At 36.3% G+C, this 6,858-nt stretch overlaps 1 protein-coding gene across 1 annotated transcript in view; it reads left to right on the top strand.

Moving 5' to 3' along the window:
* Csmd3 (CUB and Sushi multiple domains 3) overlaps positions 1–6,858 on the top strand; it is a 1,279,636-nt gene that overhangs the window by 770,148 nt on the left and 502,630 nt on the right. The gene's annotated exons all lie outside the window — the stretch shown is intronic.

The raw sequence follows: 6,858 nt of genomic DNA, 5'->3' as shown, positions 1-6,858 counted from the left end.
GAGAGAGAGAGAGAGAGAGAGAGAAACAGATGGGCAGACAGAGAGACAGAGACAACAGAGACAGACATACAGTCAGAAACAGGGAGATGGAGACAGAGAGGGAGAGGGAATGGGAGCGGGAGATTGAGACAGACAGAGATGGAGACAGAATGACTGAGAAACTGCCATTTGATTTTGTGCCACCAACTTCAGAAGGTTCTATAAAGTGCTCATTCAAGCAACAATTTATTTGTCTTCATAACAAAACTCCCCAGATTACCATGGCTTCTCCAGTGAGATACCTGGGAAAACTCTTCAAGTGAATATGATGGAACCAAAGTCCCTTGAGAACAGTTTGGAGACAACTCTGGGCATGAATGCCTGATGAGCTGTGCTTTGAGGATGAGGGGCTTTCTCTTGAATCTCAATGACCCTCAGAGGAAAGGAAGCATTTCCATTCACAAATAGTGCACCTCTTTGGAACCAGTTCTTTGGAGGGAACAATTAGAGTGACAATCTGATGTATCAGAGTTTATTTGAGGTTCTCATAGACAGAACTTATGTTTGCACATTGCAGATATTTATGTTGAAGAAGAAACTCTTGTTGAAGTTCTGTATTTATGTAATTCTGTGTCTTTATTCTCCTAGCATACTATCAGAGCAAAGTCATTCAGTAGCCGTATGTAAGGTTCTGTTCCTAATTTCTGTTGAGCTGAGTACAAAGGAGAAGAATAAGTTGTATAATTGTAAGAGGGTACAGGCTTGAGATTCTAATTTCTCTGCAATTTTGGGCCTTTAATTTCTCTTCTGTCTTCATCTTTTTATACTATATTCAAACAATTTTCTTTAGAATTTCCTTTAGTGTTCTTTGAACCATTATTCAATGTTCAGAGCTTAGGGAGAGCTTACCATGCCTAGAACCATAAAGCAAATAAAAAATAATATAATGGAAAATAGGGCCCTGGGAGATAGCTCAGTAGAATAAGCACTTGCCTGGCAAGTGAAGGGTGCTGAGTTCAATCCCTAGTACAAAAAAAGAAAAGAAAGAGAGATAGATCATTGTATGATAGTCCCTGAGGTGGTATCTAGATGTTCTCAGGCATATCTTCACAGAAAGCCTACCAGAGGAAATACTACAGTGTTTGACTGACTCAGTTATTCTTCACTCATTGCTGGGACAAATATACAACACCCTAAATGAAGGAAGGAAATGTTTATTTAGCTCACAGTTAAAACTCAGATGACTCCAGGGCAGAGTGGCACAGGGCAGAAAGCAAAATGGAGGAGTAGCAGCAACAATAGCTACTGAGAGAGGAAATCTGTCTCTCTGTATCTATTATATTACACTCAGGCTATCCACCCAAGGCTGGGGGAAGTACTGTCACCCATAATCCCAGAAGTACTAAGACCCATAATCTCAGTGGATCATGAGTTAATCTCAAACTCTACAAGTTCCTGCCCCATGACTGAATGAGGCTTTGGGGGGACAACTAGACACAAATCATAATGTTGACTCTTCAATTCACTTATCCCAAGACCAACATGATAGAAAATTAACAAAGGTTATTACATTGCATTGTTATCCTTAAAGCAGTTGCTCAGATTACCAGATACAGGCATGCAAAATCAATCAAACATTAAAAGCACTAACAGTTCATTTCAATGTACTAATAGAAATTAGTAGAACAATTATCTTAGCTATCTCATGTACATATATAATTCTTCCCCCACCTTCTGTTTTCTCCATCCCTGTTGTTCTTTTATTTTGGGCAGTTTCTCTTCCTTTCACTACATATATTACACCTTTTGGATCTTATTTACTCTTTCATGTTCTTACACTAGAGAGACAATATGATGTTTACACATGTGTGTCTAATCTATTTCACTGATGAGTATCGTCTCTAGTTGTGTTCATCTACCTACAAAAGCCAGGAGTTTATCTTTCTTCATAGCTGAGTAGTATTCCATTGTGTAAAATTACCACATCTTTTTTATCCATTCCTCAGATGATGGGCATTTGGCTTGTTTTCACGATTCAGCTATGATAAATTGGATGGCTATAAACTCAGGTGTACATATATCTTTGTGGTATGGTATCTTCATTTCTTTTTGGAAAATATCCAGAATGGGTGGCCCATAGTATTCTAGAGTGATGTGATTCTTGGGCCCAGAATACATGGATATGGAGTTTTCCTGGAGTCTTGTGCAGCCATTTAAAAACTGTGGAGGATTCTGAGCAGCCCTTGAGACTCCGTTCAGCTGTGTCCCTTGGCCCCCAGTGAACAGCTCTGGAGCTTGTGCTGGCACTGGTCTAAATTTTAAGAACTTAAGAGAACTCTGGATGGCCCATGAGACCCTGGTAAATCTGGCCCGCACCCACCACCTACACAGAAACTTTGTTGAGTATTGGTCAGTTGCCCCCACAAGTAGTGAGAGCCTTGCTGAGTCCTATCCTGCTCCCTACTGTAGTGGAAACCATAGTGACTGACACTCCATGACTCTCCCACCACTGCTAAATTGGATGATTGGTGGGAGCTTCAAAATGCCAAAATGCAAGAGAGAAAGGCAGTCTTAGTCCTACAGCCAAGCCAGAATAAATCCAGGGGACAAGGACATACAAGAACTTGGAAATCACAAACCTGAAACTTCTGATATGATAGCAAGTACAGAAAAAAGTCTGTCAGGATATAGAAGAAATAAGATGAGAAATAATCTCTCAGCTCAAAAAATAAATGACAGTAATCATGAAATTATTGCTCAGTACAGCTAAAGGTGACATAGATTAAAAAATAGAAGAGAGTAGGAAAATGAAGGAAACACTGAATGAACAATACATGTAAGAATAACAATGCAGGAAACAGATTCAAAGAGATCTCTAGGAAATTAAGAAGTCCACTGAAAGCTGGCAAAACCACTTCAATGAAACTCAAGATAGACTTTCAGACCTCAAAGACAGTTTATGAATGTAAAAGGAAAGATCTCCTAAAACTAACAAGGCAATAACAATTCAGCAGTTACAAGATGATACAAAGAAAAAATAATATAAGAATAACAGTTATCAATGAAACAACACAAATGAAATAAAAAGATTATTTACAGAAGTACTAGCAGAAAATTTTCCAAACATGAGAAAAGAATTTGGCATAAAATTAAGCAAGGCATATAGAACTTGAAATAGCCATAATCAAAATAAATCTATACCTAGACACATAATAATAAAATTTCAGAAATTAAGCAAACCAATAGATTTTTAAAAGCTGTTTGAGAGAAGAAACATGTTACCTATAATGGAAGCCCATCGGAATTGTGCCAGATTTTTCAACACAAACCATCAAATCAAGAAGAGCTTGAAGTGAAGTACTTCAGGTCCTAAAAGAAAATAACTTCCAACCCATATTTATGTACCCTCAAAAACTATCTACCAAATCCAATGGCAAGAGAAGATCCTTCTATGGCAAAAAACAACTGAAGAAATTCATGACCACCAAAGAAACCCTGCAAAGAGTACTGACAGACACTCCAGAAAGAGACAAAAACAACCACAGCTTCAAGAGCAACAGAAAGAAACATCCAAACAGATGGAAAAAATACGGAATCTATAGTGGTAAAATAACATGACATAGATAAGCCAATATATATGAGTTATAATCATCAATGTAAATTGCCTCAATATACCAATCAAAAGAAAAAGACAAGCAGAATGGATTTAAAATCAAAATCCCAACAATATGCTGCATATAAGAAACACATTTAACTCAAAATGAAATTCATAGACTGAAAGTCAAAGGATGGAAAACAATTCTTCATGCCACAGGAAACCAGAAAAGAGCAGGGTTTTTTTTTCAGAAACTATTCTAGTTTCTGAAAATATCAACTTCAAACCAAAAATCATTCAAAAGGATAAAACAAAGTCACTATATGCTTGTTAAGGGAAAAAATGCAAGAGAAAGAGAGAGAGAGAGAGAGAGAGAGAGAGAGAGAGAGAGAGAGAGAGAGAGAGTAATTATAAATATATATGCACCCAGTGTAGGATCACCCACCTACATAAGCCAAGTTTTAGCAGACATGATAATTCAGATGATCAAAAATATAATTTTAATGGGGGAATTTAACACACCACTGTCACAAGTAGATAGAACTAAACCAAACTTGAGAAGCTGTGGACATAGTGGAACTTTTCTGAGTGTTGCAGCAAACAGCAACAGAATACACACTCTTCTCAGCTGCACATAGGACATTCTCAAAAATAGATCACAGACCAGCACATGGAGGATGCTTAAGTAAATGCAAAAGAATTGAAATTATTCCATGCATATTATTGGATAAAAGTGCAATAAACTGGAAATTATTGATAAACCACAAAAACCCCATTAACACATGCAAATCAAATAATAACCTCCTAAACAAACCTTGGGTCACAGAAGAAATTAAAACATTCTTACAATCAAAACAAAAATGCAGATACAACTTACCAGAACCTCTGGGATACCATGAAAGCTCTTAAGAGGGAAACTTATAGCAGTAAATTCTCAAATTAGGAAAACAGAAAAGGCCCAATTGATCTTATGCAGCACCTCAAGCTGCTAGAAAAGGAAGAGCAAGTCAAGCCCAAAGAAGGCAGAAAATTATAGAGATTAGAGCAGAAAGTAATTCAATGGAGATAAAGCAAACAATACAATGAATAAGTGAATCAAAGTTCATTCTTTGAAAGAATAAATAAAATAGATAAACCCCTAGCTAACCTTATCAAAAAGAGAAAGAAAAAATTCAAATTCAAGCAGTAAGAAATTAAAAGTTTGAAATCACTAGAGACTCTATAGAAATTCAGATCATGAATACCTACTTCCAAAATCATCGGTATCACAGGGTGGAAAACACAGAGGAAATGGACAGTTTCCTAAATATATATGAAATGCCAAAGTTGAATCAAGAAGTATACAAACTCTGAATAACCCAATAAGTGGAATCACAGTAGAAAATAAAATAAAAATCCTACCAAAAAAAAAAAAAAAAAAAAGCTCAAGGACCAGCCAGATAGCTCAGGGGACTAAAGCACCTGCTTAGGCAGAATGCAGGGCCAGAGTCTGATCCCTGGCATGACATTCCAGCCCCGCCCCAGGGAAAATGGTGATTGAGACCAGGCATGGTGGCGCAGGCCTGTAATTCCACCACTTCCAAGGCTGAAAACAGGAGAATCACTCCAAGTCTGATCTATGTAGTGAAGCCTTGTAGACCCTGTAGACCTTGTACTAAATACATAAAAAAAAGATCCCGATGATTCACAGCTGAATTCTACAAAAAATTTAGAGAAGATTTAATGCCAACTTCTCTCAAGCTTATCAATGAAAATGAAAAGGAAGCAATTATCCCAAATTTATTCTTGCAATCAAGTGTTATCCTGATTCCAAAACCAGCGAAAGATCCAGTGAGTAAAGAAAATTAAAGCCCAATCTCTTTAATAAATATAGATGCAAAAATCCTCAAAATACTAGCAAACAGAATGCAGTAAGTCATCAACAAGATTATACATCATGATCAAGTGTATTCATCCCAGAAACGTAGGGATGGTTCGACATATGCAAATCCATAATGTAATACACCACATTAATAGATCCAAGAACAAAAACCACATGATCATCTCAATAGATGCAGAAAAAGCTTTTGACAAAGTTCAACACTCATTCATTTTAAATACCCTACAGAAAATTGAAGTAGATGGTCTTTAATCTCTACCTGTTAAAAGCCATCTATGAGAAACCAACAGCCAACATCTTACTAAATGGAAAAAAATTGAAATCCTTCACCTTAAAAATCAGGAACAAGACAAGGATACCTACTCTTTCCACTCTGATTCAATATATTTCTGAAAACATTAGCCAGACAGAGCAATTAGACAAGAGAGAGAAATAAAAGGGAAAAAAGTTGGAAAAGAAGAAGTGAAATTATACTTATTTTCAGATGACATGATACTCTACATAGAGCACCATCAAAAACTACACCAAGAGTCTTGTAGATTTAATAACCAAATTTGATAACATAGAATTATACAAAGTCAACACTGAAAAATCAATATCATTTTTGTACACAAACAATGAATGCACTGACAGACGAATTAGGGAAACCACACTTTTCACAATAACATCCATGAAAATGAAATAATTATGAATCAATCTCATACAGGAATTAAAAGAATTATGTAGTGAAAATATGGTACTCTGTAAAAAGAAATTGTAGAGGATTTGAGAAAATTGAAAGATATTCCTGGCCCCTGGATAGGAAGAACCAACATTGTGAAAATTGCCATAAAATTGTTATACAAACTCAATGCAATCCTGACTAAAATACCACAAGTATACCTCACAGAGCTGGGAAAAACATTCCTCAAATTCATCTGGACCCAGAAGAGACCTGGAATATGCAAAGAAATCCTGGGAACAAAGGAAAGACAAGGGGTATAACAACCTGAAATTATACTATAAAGCTGCTGTTATAAAATCAGCATTGTATTTGAATAAAGACAGATCTGAGGATCAATGGAACAGATAAAAAGGTGAAGACACAACAACAAACACACTCAGTTGCCTTATCTTTGATAAAGGGGCCAAGCATGTTTACTGGAGGAAAGAAGCCTCTTTATTACATGGTGCTAGAAAAACTGGCTTTCCACAGAACAAAGACTAAAATTAGACTCATGTATGTCATCATGCACTATACTACAGTCAAAATGGATCAAAGATTTAAACATTAAAACAGAAATAGTAAATATTTTGGAGGAAAATGTGGTAGAAATCTTAAAGACATAGAGGTAGGTAGAGAGTTCATGAACAAAAACCAAACTGCACAGGAAATACTTCAGTGAATCAACAACTGGGAATTCAT

Source organism: Octodon degus, unplaced genomic scaffold (genome assembly GCF_000260255.1).
Source record: "Octodon degus isolate 3935 unplaced genomic scaffold, OctDeg1.0 scaffold00118, whole genome shotgun sequence".
NCBI classification, from domain to species: domain Eukaryota; kingdom Metazoa; phylum Chordata; class Mammalia; order Rodentia; family Octodontidae; genus Octodon; species Octodon degus.
Note: the sequence above shows the minus strand (reverse complement) of the source record. Positions and strands in the feature narration are given on the sequence as shown.